The 22,500-nt window shown below is 50.0% G+C and overlaps 1 non-coding gene and 1 pseudogene across 1 annotated transcript; both read right to left on the bottom strand.

Moving 5' to 3' along the window:
• LOC125772743 (large subunit ribosomal RNA) overlaps positions 1-264 on the bottom strand; it is a 3,590-nt pseudogene extending 3,326 nt beyond the window's left edge.
• A 708-nt stretch (positions 265-972) lies between these two features.
• Positions 973-1,130, bottom strand: LOC125772741 (5.8S ribosomal RNA). Its single transcript, XR_007419607.1, has one exon. It is a non-coding gene; the product is annotated as a 5.8S ribosomal RNA (ribosomal RNA).
• Positions 1,131-22,500: the final 21,370 nt, after the last annotated feature.

A 22,500-nucleotide genomic window follows, 5' to 3' on the forward strand; every position in this document is an offset into this window, starting at 1 on the left:
GTGGGTTAGTGCCGTTCTACGGGCCTATCACCCTCTCTGGGTAGATGAGCCACCTTCAAGTTGAACTTGAACTGTTTGCACCGTGCATAGTAGATAATGGTCGTTCCAGTACACGGAATCGGACAGGTGCAGTTACACACCGTCCCTACGTGCTGAGCTTCTCCCGTTTCGCTCGCAGCTACTCAGGGAATCCCGGTTGGTTTCTTCTCCTCCCCTTATTAATATGCTTAAATTCTGGGGGTTGTCTCACATCACTTGAGGCCTACAACAAAATCAGTCACATTCCATTCGTTTCGAACCCGGGGCATAGCGAACCGATATATACGCAACAACACTTCACACACACACACACACGGATTGGGCAATTTACGGTCATTTTTGAATCAACGATGGCCCCCCGAGCACGTTGTCCGAATATCACTCCAATAAGGACAACGAGTTCCGCTCGGCATCGTTTTGATTCGATCTCTCAACAACAACTCCCGGTCGACTTGGTCGACTTGGACCCACGATGTCTCCCCCCGAGCATGTCGAGCCAACTGCACCACTATTGTATTGGACAACATGTTCCCCTCGGGCATCGATGGGTTAATCATGCACCACTATTATAAAACCCTTTGACGTTTTCCCCCAAGCACGTTGATCCAGTATTACGACGGATACGGTCAACGAAATCTTGGACATCAAAGAGGTTTTCGATTGAATTTCCCCATGTTTCACAACGTACTCTTAGCGGTATCCTACGATACGTCTCACTCTATTTGTGTGTGTGCGCGTTTACGTGCGTGCGATTTATGCGGTTCACCCCTTTACTTTCAGCGCCCTGCGGTCCCAACAAAGGTCCCGAGCACGCCATTATGCACAGTGTGGAAGCGTGTTTCCCCCACGACACTAGACGGGCTGCTCGCCATAGTGTTCTATTGTGGCACGCTCCACCCTGAAGTTTGGTTTGTTGTATATCAAGGAATTGATAGGCACTCAAGAATGTGTGCATCGGCCGGGTTTAATCGTCCGACGCGCAATATGCGTTCAACTTATCGGTGTTCATGTGTCCTGCAGTTCACATTGTGACGCGCATTTAGCTGCGGTCTTCATCGATCCATGAGCCGAGTGATCCCCTGCCTAGGGTTTTATAGTAAGGTTCCCAATGTAACACAATCCCGGTGGTACGTCCAAAGACTAACTTTCTGACTAAGTTGTCTTTATTACCCAATAGTCCCAGGCCTTGTGACTTGTGGCTCATGTCTACGCCCATGGCCACCATTCGCTAAGATAGTTTTGAAGTCACTTTGAAGGCCCAGGAACAACTCTCTTAGCACATCGGTTAACAACCTGACGCCGCAGTCAACTCATGTGCTTGGATCGGATCGAGCTATTGAGTATTGGGCCTGCATACTCGCTCATCCGTATCCTTTGCGTACCGCCCCATGGCCCCGTCCTTAGAGTTAATGACTAGTAGGCTTAACTCTTTGTATGTCTGCACCACAGTTCCCGTTCGTTCCGTGCCGTGGCCGGATACGTATTGCACATCGGTATACCTGTCGCTACTCAGGCAACTCGTGTGCGTGGATTGGATCGAGCTCATGGGGTGTGTAGAGATTCCATGTTATAATTGCAAGTCCATATCCACTTTATAGGTTAAAGTCATAAGTTGTGATTGCACAACCATACTTCATAAGAGTTTAATAACTCTTCAACTAACTTTCGTTCTGGTGTCTTGGTATCAAATCGCATAAGACACAAGATTCTACTGGCCAAATAGAATCTAGCACATTGGTTAACCTGGCGCCGCAGTCAACTCATGTGCTTGGATCGGATCGAGCTATTGAGTATTGGGCCTGCATACTCGCTCATCCGTATCCTTTGCGTACCGCCCCATGGCCCCGTCCTTAGAGTTAATGACTAATAGGCTTAACTCTTTGTATGTCTGCACCACAGTTCCCGTTCGTTCCGTGCCGTGGCCGGATACGTATTGCACAACAGTAGATACCATCACCTGACGTATCTAACACACCACTATTGTAACTCGTCGTCGAAGGACCTTTCAAGTGCCTGATGGCCAGGGGAGCTCTTACACGGCACGGAGACACAGTGATGCTCGCCCATCACAGTGTACAACGATCGAGTTTGCTTAAGTGTCTGGGTACCTACACACCAGACACAATGCAATGGCCACGGATCCACACAAGGCACATCACATGCAGAAAGCTTCACCAGATTATGACACATACCACACTCTTGTAACTCGTCGTCGAAGGGGCGTTCAAAGTGCCTTACGGCTAGGGGAGATCTAGCACGGCACGGAGACACAGTGATGGTTGCCCATCAAAGTGTACAACGATCGAGTTTGCTTTCCGCGCAAGCGTTCTAAGTGTCTGGGTACCTACACACCAGACACAATGCAATGGCCACGGATCCACACAAGGCACATCACATGCAGAAAGCTTCACCAGATTCTGACACATACCACACTCTTGTAACTCGTCGTCGAAGGGGCGTTCAAAGTGCCTTACGGCTAGGGGGGATCTAGCACGGCACGGAGACACAGTGATGGTCACCCATCAAAGTGTACAACGATCGAGTTTGCTTTCCGCGCAAGCGTTCTAAGTGTCTGGGTATCTAAGCACCAGACACAATGCAATGGCCACGGATCCACACAAGGCACATCACATGCAGAAAGCTTCACCAGATTCTGACACATACCACACACATGCAACTCGTCGTCGAAGGGGCGTTCAAGTGCCTTACGGCTAGGGGAGATCTAGCTCGGCACGGGGACACAGTGATGGTCACCCATCAAAGTGTACAACGAACGAGTTGGCTTTCAACAAATTCTGACACATAGCAAGCGAGCGACCGAGCTACACCGAAGGCAGCCCATGGTTGGTCACTCGCGGACGATCATCAGTAATGATCCTTCCGCAGGTTCACCTACGGAAACCTTGTTACGACTTTTACTTCCTCTAAATCATCAAGTTCGGTCAACTTCAGCCATGCCAGCTGCAGCTCACGAAGGAACCGCGGAAGGTAAGCCTCCAGAAACCTCACTAAATAATCCATCGGTAGTAGCGACGGGCGGTGTGTACAAAGGGCAGGGACGTAATCAGCACTAGCTAATGACTAGTGCTTACTAGAAATTCCAGGTTCATGGGGACCGTTGCAGTCCCCAATCCCGACTAGATGGGCATTTTAGTGATTTCCCGTTCCTCTCGGAATGGGGGCGCCTATTGGCGAGAACACGCTGCGACCCACATTGTAGCACGCGTGCAGCCCAGAACATCTAAGGGCATCACGGACCTGTTATCGCTCATTCTCAGCTTGCTAAACACAAGTTGTCCCGCTAAGCAGGGCAAACGTAGCCGACGACCGCCCGTGAAGGCGCCGCCCGGCTGTAACGTCAGGTGCGCCCGGAGGCGCACTGCTGACAGCGTTCTAGTTAGCATGTTTGAGTCACGTTCGTTATCGGAATTAACCAGACAAATCATTCCACGAACTAAGAACGGCCATGCACCACTACCCTTAAATTTGAGAAAGAGCTATCAATCTGTCTTACCTCGATAAGTTTGGACCTGGTAAATTTTCCCGTGTTGAGTCAAATTAAGCCGCAAGCTCCACTTCTTGTGGTGCCCTTCCGTCAATTCCTTTAAGTTTCAACTTTGCAACCATACTTCCCCCGGAACCCGATTTTGGTTTCCCGGAAGCGACTGAGAGCACCGAATAGGGGTAGCGTCTCCCAATTGCTAATTGGCATCGTTTACGGTTAGAACTAGGGCGGTATCTAATCGCCTTCGATCCTCTAACTTTCGTTCTTGATTAAAGAAAGCATCCATGGCAAACGCTTTCGCTTCAGTTGGTCCTACGACGGTCTACGAATTTCACCTCTCGCGCCGTAATACCAATGCCCCCAACTACTTCTGTTAATCATTACCTCTAGGTTTCTGACAAACCAACGAAATCGTATAAACCGAGGTCATATTCCATTATTCCATGCAAGATTATTCTCGGCCAACGCCAACCCCACGGGGGGGCCGGACGCTTTGTCTTAGCCTGCTTTGAGCACTCTAATTTGTTCAAGGTAAATGTGAGTATCTTGAGCACCATGAGGAGCCCGTGCCGGAGTTAACCGGTAGCACGGTACTCGTTCACAGAGTAACGCCCAAGTACACCATTGTGAGTCGCAGCCGTGAGCGCGCGCACGAACGGCCCCGGCGTGTAACCGGGCGCCCGTGGCGGTCACGTGTCTGGACGGGCAATCAACTTCGAACGTTTTAACCGCAACAACTTTAATATACGCTAGTGGAGCTGGAATTACCGCGGCTGCTGGCACCAGACTTGCCCTCCACTTGATCCTTGTTGAAGGATTTATACTCAACTCATTCCAATTATGGACCATCGTTAGAGAGGTCCATATTGTTATTTCTCGTCACTACCTCCCCGTACTGGGATTGGGTAATTTACGCGCCTGCTGCCTTCCTTGGATGTGGTAGCCATTTCTCAGGCTCCCTCTCCGGAATCGAACCCTGATTCCCCGTTACCCGTCGCAACCATGGTAGTCCTCTACACTACCATCAATAGTTGATAGGGCAGACATTTGAAAGATCTGTCGTCAGTCGACAAGCGACCATACGATCTGCGTCCTTATCCAGACTTCAACTCAAGCCGCCCGGAGGCGATTGGTTTAACTAATAAGTGCACCAGTTCAGCTACCCGCGAGGGCAACAGTCCCGGCATGTTGCATGTATTAGCTCTGGATTTTCCACAGTTATCCAAGTAACTAGTGGTAGGATGATCTTGTGAATTATAGCTGTTATACTGAGCCTTATGCGGTTTCACATTCATTTATGTTTGTACTTAGACATGCATGGCTTAACCTTTGAGACAAGCGTATATTACTGGTAGGATCAACCAGAATTCGTTCCACTACAGACACACACTCGCTTAGTGGGAAATAAATTTCCACACAACTCTCTCTCTCTAGAACCATATGGAATGGCTCTTTGGTGTTGGGTAAGGCACCAATTTGTTGGGGTGTAACGGTCACCACCAACTTTAAGTTTGTTAGGGCACAACGGAAACCACTAACTAAACTTTAGGAAACTAAATTTCCTCACACATTATCTCTCACCATATTAGCACTAGGTGCTATCCACGATTGTACAACGTTTCAACTCTTGAATCGACCGTAGGGCCGCGGAATTGCTTCCGGGCCCCTATTCTCGCTATTAATTGTTCATCTCTTTCAATACATCGAGTTCGTTCCATTGGGTAGTTCGCATGGCGAACGTTTTGATGCAGCCCCCTGGGGGACCACGGCACTTTACACCGGGTATGGTGTATGCGCAACCTACAGATAACAATAAACCCCTTATGCGTGTGTAAACCGATGTTGGGCTGCTCAACATCTTTCATGGTTACATCACTTGCACCAGAACCCACGGTGCCGATTTGGTAATATGTTGTACATTTACTCTCAAGATGTACGCTTCGGCCCCTTATTCAGGGGCTCAAGCTATTACCAGCAAGAACAATCCTCATCCAGACTTGAACTCGAAACACCCGGAGGCGAACGGTTTAACTAATAAGTGCACCAGTCTTGAATCCATGCGTCGGTGGAAACAATGCCGGCGTGTTGCATGTATTAGCTCTGAACTTAGCGAGTGATTGCCTTGCAGCTGTCGAACTGAGCGTAGAGCGTGATTATCGCTCACTTGAACCATGTTGAATGGCTCTTTGGTGTAGGGTAAGGCACCAATTTGTTGGGGCGTAACGGTCACCACCAACTTAAGACTTGCTTATAGGCATTTCAACGTTTTCAACTCTTAAATCGACCGTGTTTCATTATCATCTCTTCTTCTTATTAAATGCATCGAGTTCGTTCCATTGGGTAGTTCGCGTGGCGAACGGTTTGATGCAGCCCCCCGGGGGGGACCACGGCACTTTACACCGGGCATGGTGTATGCGCAACCTACAGATCACCAATATATTTGTGATCGATAATGCACACTTCTTACACGACTGACCAGTCGACAGCGCTGCCTTCCTATTATGCGTGTGTAAACCGATGTTGGGCTGCTCAACATCTTTCACGGTTACATCACTTGCACCCGAACCCATGGTGCCGATTTGGTAATATGTTGTACATGGTCTCAAGATGTACGCTTCGACCCCTTATTCAGGGGCTCAAGCTATTACCAGCAAGAACAATCCTCATCCAGACTTGAACTCGAAACACCCGGAGGCGAACGGTTTAACTAATAAGTGCACCAGTCTTGAATCCATGCGTCGGTGGAAACAATGCCGGCATGTTGCATGTATTAGCTCTGAACATAGCGAGTGATTGCCTTGTAGCTGTCGAACTGAGCGTAGAATGTGATTATCGCTCACTTGAAAGGGTCAAGCCCTTTCGAGTCGTCCGGTTTTTACGCCAGACGACTCGGTTCACCATCTTTCGGGAAGGGACCGTCTCGGTCGCAAGCTGCTCCGGTCCCCAAACAACCTGCGACAAATGATAGGAAATGCCGACATCAATAAGTGTTCAGTTTGGTTTATCGCTCATAGGTCTGTTTGACCATCGATCCCTGATTATAACTCTCAATTAAACAGTCAGGAGAGTAAGGCATGCCCATCGATATCTCATCGACAGGCGATACCGCAAGAACGGCCAACGACACATCAGGTGATCGATTATTGCTACGACTTTTGCTTAATCGTTTCCACTCCTTAGAGAAAGAAACCCCCGGGGACCGTCTCGGTCGCAAGCTGCTCCGGTCCCTAAACAACCTGCGACAAATGATAGGAAATGCCGACATCAATATGTGTTCAGTTTGGTTTATCGCTCATTGGTCTGTTTGACCATCGATCCCTGATTAAACTCTCAGTAATCCAGTCGGGAGAGTAAGGCATGCCCATCGATATCTCATCGACAGGCGATACCGCTTGAACGGCCAACGACACATCAGAGGATCGTATCTTGCTACAACTTTTGCTTAATCGTTTCTTCTCCTTGGAGAAAGAAACCCCCGGGGACCGTCTCGGTCGCAAGCTGCTCCGGTCCCTAAACAACCTGCGACAAATGATAGGAAATGCCGACATCAATACGTGTTCAGTTTGGTTTATCGCTCATTGGTCTTGTTTGACCATCGATCCCTGATTAATACTCTCAATTAGAAGGTCGGTAGAGTAAGGCATGCCCATCGATATCTCATCGACAGGCGATACCGCATGAACGGCCAACGACACATCAGAGGATCGTATCTTGCTACAACTCTTGCTTAATAGTTTCCACTCCTTGGAGAAAGAAACCCCCGGGGACCGTCTCGGCCGCAAGTTGCTCCGGTCCCTAAACAACCTGCGGCATCAAATGATAGGAAAAGCCGACATCAATACGTGTTCAGTTTGGTTTATCGCTCATAGGTCTGTTTGACCATCGATCCTAGAATTCAACTTTCGAGTAAGGCATGCCCGTCGATATCTCATCGATAGGCGATACCGGTAGAACGGCCAACGACACACATCTAGGATCGCATTTACTCTTCCTTGGATGGATAACCAATACCCTAGGACCGTTTCATCGCGAGCTGCTCCGGTCCTCAAACAACTCGCGAACCACCGATAGGATGATATTAGGAATGGCCGACTTTCATCCTTTAACTCTCAGTTCTGCTTACCAAAACATAGGTACTTGGACCTTAAAGACCACTATATGTTCCCCGATCGGGGGCAATCGGAACGTCTATCCATCATCAACATCGTTTCACTCATTCCGAACCACCAAATTGGACAGACAGTACCATATTCACCAACCGATTGCTTCAACTTCGCAAACTGTATGGTAAGTTCTACTAATTTCACATCTTACCATCGACTAATAGTGCATAAATCCACTTGGAAATCACTTTTCCTTGGTCCTCGGACCTTCTACGACAACGTCCAACAAATATCCGAAGTCGTTTCCCAACTTAGACCAAGCATTTCGTATCTTTACTTCTAATCGATTTTTTCTCTCATAATTGACGATCAAAATCTAAAAACCACATTTTGAGCCAGAAGCAGTCGTCCGATCGTCCTGGGGGTAGTCTCAATCGATTTAGAAGGGCCCAATTCATAAAGATACGTACTCAGTCAAATTCATGCTTCTGGCTCACCTACCCCCTATATAGAAAACGAAAGCGTACAGGCGTGGAAAACGTGCCATTTTTCTCCATCACGGACTTTTTTTTTCTCGTTGCACCGACTCTAGTAAAAAAGTGAAATTTTTTACTAGTTACCAACTTTTGCAAATTATCATCGGATATCACTTTTCATGGTCTATAGTAAGTTCTTATCACGTTTTAGTAGTTTTTGAAAAAAAAATTTTTTTGAACTTTTCAAAATTTTTCAAAACAAAGTTTTTGTAGGCGGTTTTGTGTATGGAGGGTTACTAGTCTCGGGGTCACTGTTTGACCAAAAAACCACTATATATCATTCGAAAGGTAATTTCAAGGGCTACAAAAAATTGTTCTACGGCACCCCCCTCCGACGTCTAGTATTCGAGTTATTGGCCAAAAACCATCACTTGAGCGATTTTTCGTTCAGGGTACCCGACTCTAGTAAAAAAGTGAAATTTTTCTCGATTGACCAAGTGTTGCAAATGACCATCGGATTTCACTTTTTATGGTCTATAGTGAGTTCTGATCACGATTTGGTACTTTTTGAAAAAATTTTTTTGACGCACTTTTCAAAATTTTGCAAAACCAAAACTTTTTAGGCGGTTTTGTGTATGGAGGGTTACTAGTCTCGGGGTCACTGTTTGACCAAAAAACCACTATATATCATTCGAAAGGTAATTTCAAGGGCTACAAAAAATTGTTCTACGGCACCCCCCTCCGACGTCTAGTATTCGAGTTATTGGCCAAAAACCGCAACTATAGCGGTTTTTCGTACAGGGTACCCGACTCTAGTAAAATGATGCGATTTTTACTAGTCTAGGAACTTTTTGGTCAAAAAATCAAGTATATGTCATTCGATAGATAATTTCAAGGGCTACCAAAAATTGTTCCACGACACCCCCCTGCGACGTCTAGTATTAGAGTTATTAGCCAAAAACCGCAACTATAGCGGTTTTTCGTACAGGGTACCCGACTCTAGTAAAATGATGCGATTTTTACTAGTCTAGGGAACTTTTTGGCCAAAAATCAAGTATATGTCATTCGATAGATAATTTCAAGGGCTACCAAAAATTGTTCCACGACACCCCCCTGCGACGTCTAGTATTCGAGTTATTAGCCAAAAACCGCAACTATAGCGGTTTTTCGTCCAGGGTACCCGACTCTAGTAAAATGATGCGATTTTTACTAGTCTAGGGAACTTTTTGGCCAAAAATCAAGTATATGTCATTCGATAGATAATTTCAAGGGCTACCAAAAATTGTTCCACGACACCCCCCTGCGACGTCTAGTATTCGAGTTATTAGCCAAAAACCGCAATTATAGCGGTTTTTCGTCCAGGGTACCCGACTCTAGTAAAATGATGCGATTTTTACTAGTCTAGGGAACTTTTTGGCCAAAAATCAAGTATATGTCATTCGATAGATAATTTCAAGGGCTACCAAAAATTGTTCCACGACACCCCCCTGCGACGTCTAGTATTCGAGTTATGGGCCAAAAACCATTCATACTTGAGCATTTTGCTCATTTTGCCTGTACGGGTACCGAGGACTAGTAAAATCAGGCCAATTTTACTAGAGTAGGGGTCCTTTTTGGTCAAAAAAACAACTTTTGCTCGTTCGATAGGGAATCGATAGGGCAACAAAAAATCGTTCTACGACCCCCCCTTCCGATGTCTAGTATTCGAGTTATGGGCCAAAAACAGTTTATAGTTAATTTTTCACTCGATTTTACACCAAGTATCGCACATTACTCCGGTTCTATACATTGGATCGTCAATCTTTAAGATTTTATGGGTAGTTCCAACTGTTTGCTGCATTTCATCCATACATTACCAACCGATTCAATGTCTGTGCTAGAAGTTATTAGAGGAATAAAAAAATTTACCCTTGGCTTTGGACCGTACAAGTTTACCCATTTTTGGCCCGTATTTGCCCCATAGCTCCGCCGGTATCCAAGATATCGCCACACTTTCTTCTGGCCATGGCTAGATGGCACTTGTGGCTAGATTTCTTCCATGCACCACTAATCGCTACCATGTCTGTGGCCGGAGCTATTCACGAAAGCGCCTCGCGCACTTGGTCGGATTTTTGGTCCAACTTGCACCATTTTTGGCCCATATTTGCCCCATAGCTCCGCCGGTATCCAAGATATGGCCACACTTTCTTCTGGCCATGGGTAGATGGCACTTGTGGCTAGATTTCTTCCATGCACCACTAATCGCTACCATGTCTGTGGCCGGAGCTATTCGACGAACAACCATCACATTTACCTAGGTACTTTTTCGGATTTTTGGTCCAACTTGCACCATTTTTGGCCCATATTTGCCCCATAGCTCCGCCGGTATCCAAGATATGGCCACACTTTCTTCTGGCCATGGGTAGATGGCACTTGTGGCTAGATTTCTTCCATGCACCACTAATCGCTACCATGTCTGTGGCCGGAGCTATTCACGAAAGCGCCTCGCGCACTTGGTCGGATTTTTGGTCCAACTTGCACCATTTTTGGCCCATATTTGCCCCATAGCTCCGCCGGTATCCAAGATATGGCCACACTTTCTTCTGGCCATGGGTAGATGGCACTTGTGGCTAGATTTCTTCCATGCACCACTAATCGCTACCATGTCTGTGGCCGGAGCTATTCGACGAACAACCATCACATTTACCTAGGTACTTTTTCGGATTTTTGGTCCAACTTGCACCATTTTTGGCCCATATTTGCCCCATAGCTCCGCCGGTATCCAAGATATGGCCACACTTTCTTCTGGCCATGGGTAGATGGCACTTGTGGCTAGATTTCTTCCATGCACCACTAATCGCTACCATGTCTGTGGCCGGAGCTATTCACGAAAGCGCCTCGCGCACTTGGTCGGATTTTTGGTCCAACTTGCACCATTTTTGGCCCATATTTGCCCCATAGCTCCGCCGGTATCCAAGATATGGCCACACTTTCTTCTGGCCATGGGTAGATGGCACTTGTGGCTAGATTTCTTCCATGCACCACTAATCGCTACCATGTCTGTGGCCGGAGCTATTCGACGAACAACCATCACATTTACCTAGGTACTTTTTCGGATTTTTGGTCCAACTTGCACCATTTTTGGCCCATATTTGCCCCATAGCTCCGCCGGTATCCAAGATATGGCCACACTTTCTTCTGGCCATGGGTAGATGGCACTTGTGGCTAGATTTCTTCCATGCACCACTAATCGCTACCATGTCTGTGGCCGGAGCTATTCACGAAAGCGCCTCGCGCACTTGGTCGGATTTTTGGTCCAACTTGCACCATTTTTGGCCCATATTTGCCCCATAGCTCCGCCGGTATCCAAGATATGGCCACACTTTCTTCTGGCCATGGGTAGATGGCACTTGTGGCTAGATTTCTTCCATGCACCACTAATCGCTACCATGTCTGTGGCCGGAGCTATTCACGAAAGCGCCTCGCGCACTTGGTCGGATTTTTGGTCCAACTTGCACCATTTTTGGCCCATATTTGCCCCATAGCTCCGCCGGTATCCAAGATATGGCCACACTTTCTTCTGGCCATGGGTAGATGGCACTTGTGGCTAGATTTCTTCCATGCACCACTAATCGCTACCATGTCTGTGGCCGGAGCTATTCGACGAACAACCATCACATTTACCTAGGTACTTTTTCGGATTTTTGGTCCAACTTGCACCATTTTTGGCCCATATTTGCCCCATAGCTCCGCCGGTATCCAAGATATGGCCACACTTTCTTCTGGCCATGGGTAGATGGCACTTGTGGCTAGATTTCTTCCATGCACCACTAATCGCTACCATGTCTGTGGCCGGAGCTATTCACGAAAGCGCCTCGCGCACTTGGTCGGATTTTTGGTCCAACTTGCACCATTTTTGGCCCATATTTGCCCCATAGCTCCGCCGGTATCCAAGATATGGCCACACTTTCTTCTGGCCATGGGTAGATGGCACTTGTGGCTAGATTTCTTCCATGCACCACTAATCGCTACCATGTCTGTGGCCGGAGCTATTCACGAAAGCGCCTCGCGCACTTGGTCGGATTTTTGGTCCAACTTGCACCATTTTTGGCCCATATTTGCCCCATAGCTCCGCCGGTATCCAAGATAGCGCCACACTTTCTTCTGGCCATGGGTAGATGGCACTTGTGGCTAGATTTCTTCCATGCACCACTAATCGCTACCATGTCTGTGGCCGGAGCTATTCGACGAACAACCTGCGCATTTACCTAGGTACTTTTTCGGATTTTTGGTCCAACTTGCACCATTTTTGGCCCATATTTGCCCCATAGCTCCGCCGGTATCCAAGATATGGCCACACTTTCTTCTGGCCATGGGTAGATGGCACTTGTGGCTAGATTTCTTCCATGCACCACTAATCGCTACCATGTCTGTGGCCGGAGCTATTCACGAAAGCGCCTCGCGCACTTGGTCGGATTTTTGGTCCAACTTCACCATTTTTGGCCCATATTTGCCCCATAGCTCCGCCGGTATCCAAGATAGCGCCACACTTTCTTCTGGCCATGGGTAGATGGCACTTGTGGCTAGATTTCTTCCATGCACCACTAATCGCTACCATGTCTGTGGCCGGAGCTTTTCGACGAACAACCATCGCATTTACCTAGGTACTTTTTCGGATTTTTGGTCCAACTTGCACCATTTTTGGCCCATATTTGCCCCATAGCTCCGCCGGTATCCAAGATATGGCCACACTTTCTTCTGGCCATGGCTAGATGGCACTTGTGGCTAGATTTCTTCCATGCACCACTAATCGCTACCATGTCTGTGGCCGGAGCTATTCGACGAACAACCATCGCATTCACCTTCTCGTTGCACTTCTTCGGGAATTTGGTGCAACCAAGTTTTCACTATAACTTGGTCATTTTCCGTCCATCGGACATGCGGTTTTGGGTGTCGATACTTGACACCGCCCGCTACAATATGTTCCTCCACGACCATGTGGTCCGATGCTTCCAACAGGAGCTATTCGAGGATTACCGATTTTTCACCATTAAAAATGCTCAATTTTGCACCAACTTTTGCCTATAACTCAGGCTGTATCGATCGGATCTTCAATCTTGAAAAAGTTTTGGATAGGTGGCACCAAATGCTACATTTCGTTCTTCCACGTCAACTTTGTCCGATGTCTAGCAAAAAAGTTATTCGCGAACCAAGTCCAGAACCCATGCAATGGCTGCCCTCATTGCATACATCACGGCGGTTAACTCTCGTTACTCTATACCGTGGACTTGGTACTTTTTCAGGCATTCGTTGCTACTTCTCGGTTCATGATATTCGTTTACGGTCTTCACTAGGGCATTTGGTGCTCCTTATCGGTTCATGATATTCGTTTACGGTCTTCACTAGGGCATTTGGTGCTCCTTATCGGTTCATGATATTCGTTTACGGTCTTCACTAGGGCATTTGGTGCTCCTTCTCGGTTCATGATATTCGTTTACGGTCTTCACTAGGGCATTTGGTACTGGGCTTCCCACTTTCTACTGATCGATCCATACTCACTTGCGTGCACCTAGCCTAGGAAGGTTTCCTATGGCTTCCCATCTTTCTACTGATCGATCCATACTCACTTGCGTGCACCTAGCCTAGGAAGGTTTCCTTGGGCTTCCCATCTTTCTACTGATCGATCCATACTCACTTGCGTGCACCTAGCCTAGGAAGGTTTCCTTGGGCTTCCCATCTTTCTACTGATCGATCCATACTCACTTGCGTGCACCTAGCCTAGGAAGGTTTCCTATGGCTTCCCATCTTTCTACTGATCGATCCATACTCACTTGCGTGCACCTAGCCTAGGAAGGTTTCCCTTTGGTACCGACTTCCATCTACGCACTCGATATAACCTAGGTACTTGGTACCGATGATGGTTAACACTCAAGCATTTCTTGCATCCTGCGTGCAAGGTACCAATTTTCACTTCTCAGGTGCGTTTATGAGCCCGCATTAATCCAATATCGCTCTGATGGCCTTTCTTATTATTTCATCCGATAGCCCTTGCCAAAAGCTACCAAAAGTTCCTCCACGGCCATGTGCTCCGACGCTTAGTTTAGGAAATATTCGAAAAAATTCAAAATAGGAAGCATTTTCTTATTGGAAAATCACCTTAAATCGATGGCCATTTTTTGGGCAAAAACTTTAACGTCTTCCCGACTTTGCGGGAATTGCGAATTTTAGGCACCCAGAGAAAATCTTTTACTTTAAGGGGGCGGCCGCGAAGTTGCCCAAAGTCTCGGACACAAAAATTCTCAAGTTCCCCACTCTAGTAAATCGCCCTATGAGTATCTCCTGGCCCGCGAGCTCTGCGAGCGGGCCAGCTTCGGCGATTTTTGCCTTTTCGCCTAGGCGGTTCTTCTACGAAATTGGTCCACAGCTTTTGCTCAGAAAGCTAGCATTTGTTGCAACAGTTAGGTGCTTGGTACCACATTTTGGTATCCATTTGGGCATTTGTTGCAACTACTCGGTACTTTGGCCCACATTTCGCTCTACTCGGGCTTCTATGGTGGTACTTGTCGGTACTTCTGGCCAACTTAGGCCAATTGGGTGCAACTTGTGGGTACTCTGTGGGTACTTTAGGGCGTATTGTGTCTTTCGGGTGAACCTTCGCTATACTTCATGGGTACTGATGGCCAACTTAGGAACATTCAGTGCAACCTTTGGGCCTAAGGAAATTTGTCCAACTCTTTGGACTTAGAAAATTTTCTGGACTTAGAAAATTTTCTGGACTTGTAAAAATTTTCAAATGTTCAATTTGGCCCACATTTCGCTCTACTCGGGCCTCTATGGTGCTACTTGGCGGTACTTTTGGCCAACTTAGGCCAATTGGGTGCTCTTTGTGGATACTCTATCGGTACTTTTGGCCAACTTAGGCCAATGGGGTGCTATATGTGGGTGCTCTATCGGTACTTTTGGCCATGTTAGGCCCATTCGGTGCTATATGTGGGTGCTCTATCGGTACTTTTGGCCATGTTAGGCCCACTCGGTGCTATTTGTGGGTACTCTATCGGTACTTTTGGCCATGTTAGGCCCACTCGGTGCTATTTGTGGGTACTCTATCGGTACTTTTGGCCAACTTAGGCCAACTCAGTGCTTCTTGTGGGTACTCTATCGGTACTTTTGGCCATGTTAGGCCCACTCGGTGCTATTTGTGGGTACTCTATCGGTACTTTTGGCCAACTTAGGCCCATGGGGTGCTCTTTGTGGGTACTCTATCGGTACTTTTGGCCATCTTAGGCCCATTCGGTGCTATTTGTGGGTACTCTATCGGTACTTTTGGCCAACTTAGGCCAATTGGGTGCTCTTTGTGGGTACTCTATCGGTACTTTTGGCCATGTTAGGCCCACTCGGTGCTATTTGTGGGTACTCTATCGGTACTTTTGGCCAACATAGGCCAATTGGGTGCTACTTGTGGGTGCTCTATCGGTACTTTTGGCCAACTTAGGCCAACTGGGTGCTATTTGTGGGTACTCTATCGGTACTTTTGGCCAACTTAGGCCAACTCAGTGCTTCTTGTGGGTACTCTATCGGTACTTTTGGCCAACTTAGGCCAACTCAGTGCTACTTGTGGGTACTCTATCGGTACTTTTGGCCAACTTAGGCCAACGCGGTGCTATTTGTGGGTACTCTATCGGTACTTTGGGACATATTATGTCCTTCGGGTGAACCTTCTCGATACCTCATGGGTACTTGTGGCCAACTTAGGAAAATTCAGTGCAACCTATGGGCCTTTGGAAATTGTTCCAACACTTTGGACTTAGAAAATTTTCTGGACTTAGAAAATTTTTTGGACTTAGAAAAATTTTCAACTTCTGTATCTTCTTCATCATGTTCCATTTTGTGGGACTTAGAAAATTTTCTGGACTTAGAAAATTTTTTGGACTTAGGAAATTTTTCAACACTTGTAAAATTTTTGTTCCTTCTTTGAAGAAGAATACTTTCCACTATTAGCTTCTTTCTCTTTTTCTTCTTAGTTGTCTTCTTATTTTCGGTCCGAGAGCGCCGACACTTGTAAAATTATCTAAGTCCGAAGACTTTTGGAATGAACCAAAAGTCAACGAACACAATACATCAACCCTATCAACATCAAGTGGCAACCCGAAGGAAGCGCAGCGGCCAGCCCATGTACAACGCGAAGTTGTAGCATGCAACCAACCAACCGCTAACCTCCAACGGCACTCAATGTATTCGTTACACATGGGCGCACCTGCACCACACTGTCGTGACCATCCAACGAGCCGTCGGTTCGGTCGTGTGTTACAAGCACCCCATCACATAGGCATAGAGTCACCACACAGTGTTCTTCAACACTCTCGTCACATGGTGCAAGTCACGGTACGCACCACCAATGTGCACTGGTTGGCCAATTCCAGCACACACGGGGCGCGCACGCGCAAGCACTAACCACCAAGCATGGGTCGCCTGAGAGGATCGATGCGAACGCATCTCTACAACTTGAAGCTCCCAGCCTGTAGTCCCGTCGTTTGCGGGCGGTCGTAGGTGTCGAAACTAGTGATATCCACAGTCGGCAAGCTCGTCCACCGGTGTTCCCAACATGTATGGTACTAACACGTGCAGCGCGAACCCGCCCTTTGCGGCCTAGTAGTAAGCGGGGATGAGACGCCAGTGTGCCAATGGACAGCACGGACGGTTCTCGGAGGGTTGTTAGGCCCGCTAGCTTACGACCACCTAATGGGTATAAGAAGCGCTATCAGCTCGGATTGGATACGACCTTAGAGGCGTTCAGGCATAATCCAGCGGACGTAGCGTCATACCATAGTCCGTTCGAACTAGTATTGAGCCAGTGGTCCGTACCTGTGGTTCCTCTCGTACTGCACAGGAATTCCGTTAAGATAGCGACAAACAATGCACACCAGTAGGGTAAAACTAACCTGTCTCACGACGGTCTAAACCCAGCTCACGTTCCCTTGAAAGGGTGAACAATCCTACGCTTGGTAAATTTTGCTTTACAATGATAGGAAGAGCCGACATCGAAGGATCAAAAAGCCACGTCGCTATGAACGCTTGGCGGCCACAAGCCAGTTATCCCTGTGCCAATTGGTCCGGATTTGTTGTAAATCGACAGATATAGTGTCCCTGAGTGCCCCAATAGCGAAAACCGGATGAAAATTGGACGATTTTTGATAAAAAAGTGCAGTGCAAAAAGTGCGTGTGGTGCTACCGCTGGGGCACGTGGTCGCGGAAGCCGGTTTTATTACAAAACCGAGAATAACTCGGCCAATTTTCGGTCGATTTGCCCGCGGTTTTCACTGTTGGACTTGTTTTAGTGCGTGCAACACGAATCCGCAATAAAAAATTGGAAAATCGCGAAAAAATTTCTTGACATTTCTTCGATTTTCCAAATACGACCCAGCGGACAAAAATCGATTGACAGGCAGTTCCCAGCTGACAAATTTTGAATTTGGTCAGTACTGCACGAAAACTGCTCGAATTGCGGAAGGTGGCTAGAAAATTCGGGGAAGTCGAGTAGGGTGCGCTACTGCTCGAAACTGGTCGATTCGACCACTTCCTTCGAAATCAAAACTGCTCGAATTTTTCGAAATTTCCGGAAACGTTCAGAAAAATTCGGAAACGGTCCTGATAAATCGTGGAACGATCTAACGTGACGAAACACCACCTCTCTGAACGATCTTACTGCTCGAATACCATTTCTGCTGAGGTGGTTCTCACGGGGCAGTCCGCTGCTGGCGTCCTCCCGTGAGGAGGAGTAAATCCAGCTTTAAAGCGCGGGAACGGTCGGAAAGTGTCTTTCGACCATGACGGAGCCACGCACGCTCCGGACGAGGCAGGGCAGTGTGGATCAGGCCAGGTCCACAGTAAGCCGACCATCGACATCTACGGAGCCTCGTGTGCTGCTCACGAAGCTGGCAGAAACAACAACTAGCGAGCAGCGACAGGCGGAATTAACGGCAGTAATTGAGCGGTTCCAAGAGCAAGTTGGGGCCCTCACTGCCGAGGTGACGATGCTGCGGGTACAGCTGCAGGAAAGAGAGCGTCGTTCTGAGCTGCAGCAGAAGACGGCGGAGCAGAGGGAGCAGGACCTGCGTGGGGACCTGGCTTTTTTGAGAACGATGCTGCATGAGGAGCGCCAGGCGATGCAGGCGCTCATAGCGCAGACGTTTGGCGTAACCACGCAAAGTCAAGCGCAGCAGCAGCACGGTGAGCAGCAGCAGCAGCAACAACATCATCGCCTGCAGCAGCAGCAGCAGCGACAGCAGGGTGCGGTGACGGCTTCGGTGGTGCCGTCTCCGGACCAGGAAGGCGGCTCCTGGGCTGGGGTGGTGAGCTGTAAGTCGGCACGTCAACCGGCACGCACGCAGCAGCAGCAACAGCGGCAGCGGCAGCAGGGGCTGCAGACACGACAGCAGCAGCAGCAGTGGCAGCAGGAGCCGCAGCAACTGCAGCAGCAGCAGGGATCGGGCATGGAGACGGCTACGGTGGTGCCGTCTCTCGACCACGAAGGCGACTCTTGGACAGAGGTGGTGCGCCGTAAGCCGGCACGCCAGCAACCGGGCCGGCAGCAGCAGCAGTGGCAGCAGCGGCAACAATCGCATCAACAACAACCGCGTCGATTGGCCCCACGAAGCCAGGCTGCTAAGCCGAAACAGAGCAGGCCTGATGCCATCGAGGTTGCTCCGGGAGAGGGGCAAACGTGGGCAGATGTTTACCGGCTGGTGCGAACGGCACCAGAATTGGAAAAAATCCAGCAGGCGCTGGGAGTAGGACGGCGGACGACGCGTGACCGACTGGTCATGGACATCAAGGAGGGCGAGAATGCTCAAGAAATCATTGAGCTGGTGCAGGAAGTCTGCACGAAAGCGGAAACTCCATCGTCCGCACGCCTGGTAACAGAGACGGTGGAAATGAAATTCGTCGAGGTCGACCCTTTAGCGGAAGCCTTGGACGTGGCGAAGGCGGTAGAAGGTTTGACGCTGGAGAAGGTGTCGGAGTCTGCCGTCCATCTGACGGAGTTCTGGAATGGCACGCAGGTGGCCTATGTGCGAGTGTCGGCCAGGGCGGCGGAGAAGCTGGACCAGCAGTATGTCAGAATCTCGCACACGTCCTGCCTGGCAACGAAGGTTCCACCACCAACGCGGAACCAGCTGCGATGCTACAGGTGTCTGGAATACGGACACAGGAAGGTCACCTGCAAGAGCGAGAAGGACCTTTCAACAGCCTGCTTCCGCTGCGGCCAGCCGGGTCATGTGACCCGAACCTGTGTAGCGAACATCAGTTGTGCGGTCTGCAAGGGTCCGCATCGGGTGGGACATCCGTCCTGTCCTCGACATTAAAGGTCCTGCAAATTAACATCGGGCGTAGCAGATCAGCGCAGGACCTGATGCTGCAAACGGCACGCGAGCAGGGAGTGGACGTCGTCATTGCCTGCGAATTATTCAAGCCGCCGCGGGATAACGGCAGATGGGTGGTGGACGAGGCGCAGAGTGTGGCAGTAGTAGCCACCGGGGCGTACCCCATTCAACGCTTATGGGAATGCGCTCATCCCGGGCTGGTGGTGGCCACAGTGGCAGGGGTCACATTTGCAAGCTGCTACGTCTCGCCGAACATCGGGTTAGCGGACTTCGAGGCCTATCTTGAGGCCGTGGAGATGGCCTTGGTGGGACATCAACATCTGGTGATGGCTGGAGATCTGAACGCGTGGAACACGGACTGGGGGAGTGCCCGCACAACATCCAAAGGGCACACGCTCAAGGGCGTAATCGAACACCTGCAGTTGGAGATACTCAACAGCGGCAACATGCCCACTTTTAAGGGCAACGGGGTCGCGCGAGAGAGTATCGTGGATGTTTCGTTTGCGAGTCCATCGGTCGCACTAGCGGATTCCTGGAAGGTCAGTCAGCGCTACTCCTACAGTGACCACCGGTATGTGGAGTTTTCCGTGGGCGTTCCTGGAGCACGGACCACACAACGGCAGCGTGCGCTTCAACATCAAACGATGCAGCAGTCTAGTGGTGAGGGCATCGCGCAACATGCGGGAGTACGCTGGAAGACCTCGCTATTCAACAGGGAGCGATACCAGGAGGCGATTGCGGATTGTCGGCTAGCCGAAGCAGACACACCTGACGCGCTGATTGGAGCGTTAACTTCAGCTTGTGACAGGACGATGGCGAGAGTGGGCCCGGCGAAATTCCATCAGCCGCCGAAGCTCTATTGGTGGACCCCGGAACTGGGGCTCTTGCGTCGTGAGTGCGAGGAGGCCGAGGAGAGGCTCGGGGTTGCCACGCAGTTAGCAGATCGCGAGGTGGCAACGGCTCGACTTCATGACCTTCGCAGGCAGCTGCAGCGCGGAATTCAGGAGAGCCGGAACGAGAAGCTTCAGGAGTTGATCGACGGAGTCGATAGTGATGTCTTTGGGCTTGGTTACAAGGTGGTGTTGGCCAAGCTGCGAGGTCGTACCCCGCCGGAGACGGATCGATCGGTACTGGAGCCGATTGTGGATGCTTTGTTTCCGCTGCATCCCCCATTTGAGTGGCCGGTCGTCGAGAGAGCGGCTGACGAGGAGAGGCTTCGCCCTGTTACGGAAGCGGAGGTTCTGGCATTGGCAGAGCGAATGGCTCCATCCAAAGCGCCGGGTCTGGACGGTCTACCGAACGCAGCAGTTAAAACCGCGATCCGAGAGCACCCGCAGGCGTTTGTGCGGGTGTTTAACGACCTTTTGGAACGCGGTGAGTTCCCGCGGCCTTGGAAGGAGGCAAGGCTGGTGCTCGTGACCAAACCGGGCAAGCCGCCGGGCGACCCATCGGCGAGCCGACCACTGCTCCTGGAGGGAGCAGTTCCCAAGCTGTTCGAGAGGTGCATCCTCGAGCGTCTCAATGAACACTTGGAGGACAGTGTTGCCCCTCAACTGTCGCCAGAGCAGTACGGGTTTCGTCGTGGGAAGTCGACCATACAGGCCATCCAGCGAGTGATCGAGCGAGGCGAGTACGCGCGATCGTTTCATCGTACGAATGGACGCGATCCTCGGTGTCTGGTGGTGGCAGCGCTAGATGTCCAGAACGCGTTCAACTCGGCAAGTTGGAGGGCAATTGCGGCGGCACTGCGGGAGAAGAACGTCCCAGCCGCGCTACAGAGGATACTGCGAAGCTATTTCTCTGAGCGCGAGCTTGTATACGAGACCAGCGAGGGACCAGTTCGCAGACCGGTGTCGGCAGGGGTACCACAGGGTTCCATCATAGGTCCTACATTGTGGAACACGTTGTATGACGGAGTCCTGCGGCTGGCGTTTCCGGATGGTGTTGAGGCAATCGGATTTGCCGATGATCTGGTGGTGCTGGCAGGTGGCACGACGCCGCAGACAGCGGCTCAGTCTGCTCAGGAGGCCATTGCCATGATTGGAGCGTGGATGGCGGAACGGCACCTCAAGCTGGCGCCCGCAAAGACCGAAATCATCATGGTGTCCACTATGCGGCAAGGGTACCAGCAGCCAACGGTGGCCATCGAGGGAGTACAGCGACAGCCGATGCGGTGCCTCAAGTATCTGGGGGTGGTTCTGCACGACCATCTGCTGTGGACTCCGCATGTCGAATACGCAACGGCGAAGGCGCTCCGTGTGGCGAAGGGGATCTCCCGGCTGATGCAGAATCACGGGGGCCCAAAAGGAGCGAAACGTCGACTTCTTTCATCGGTGGTGGATTCGACGCTGCGGTATGCTGCCCCGGTGTGGCACGAGGCTACAAACGTTCGGCGGTGCAGCAGGCTGCTTAAGCGGGTACAGGCGCAGTACGTGAGGCCAGTCGCCAGGACATTCATATCGGTTAGGTATGAGGTCGCCACGGTCCTGGCGAGCGTTATTCCGATCTGTTTACAGATCCGGGAGGACGCCCGATGTCACCATCAGCATCAAGTAACTGGCTCTCCTATGCACCAGCTGCGGATTGAGGAGCGTGAGGCCACTCTGCGACTGTGGCAAGCAGAGTGGGATGCACTGGCGCCGGCCAGTCGTTTCACTACATGGGCGCACCGGGTGATTCCGGACATCGCGGCGTGGAAGAACCGTCGGTTTGGGGAGATGACTTTTCATCTCGCCCAAGTCATATCAGGCCACGGATTCTTCCACGAGTATCTACACGTGCAGCACTTCTCTCCATCACCGGACTGCGCGCGGTGTCCGGGAGTAGCTGAGACGGCGGCCCATGCCTTCTTCGATTGTCCGCGCTTCGCGGACGTGCGGATTGAGGTGTTGGGCGAACGAGAACAAGAGGTCATCACTCCGGATAATCTGCAAGCCTTCCTGCTGAGCAGCAGGGAAAATTGGAGTGCGGTGTGCGAGGTGGCGAAGCGCATCACGACGGCTCTTCAGCAAGAATGGTAC

The sequence above is a fragment of the Anopheles funestus genome (assembly GCF_943734845.2).
Source record: "Anopheles funestus chromosome X unlocalized genomic scaffold, idAnoFuneDA-416_04 X_unloc_104, whole genome shotgun sequence".
NCBI classification, from domain to species: domain Eukaryota; kingdom Metazoa; phylum Arthropoda; class Insecta; order Diptera; family Culicidae; genus Anopheles; species Anopheles funestus.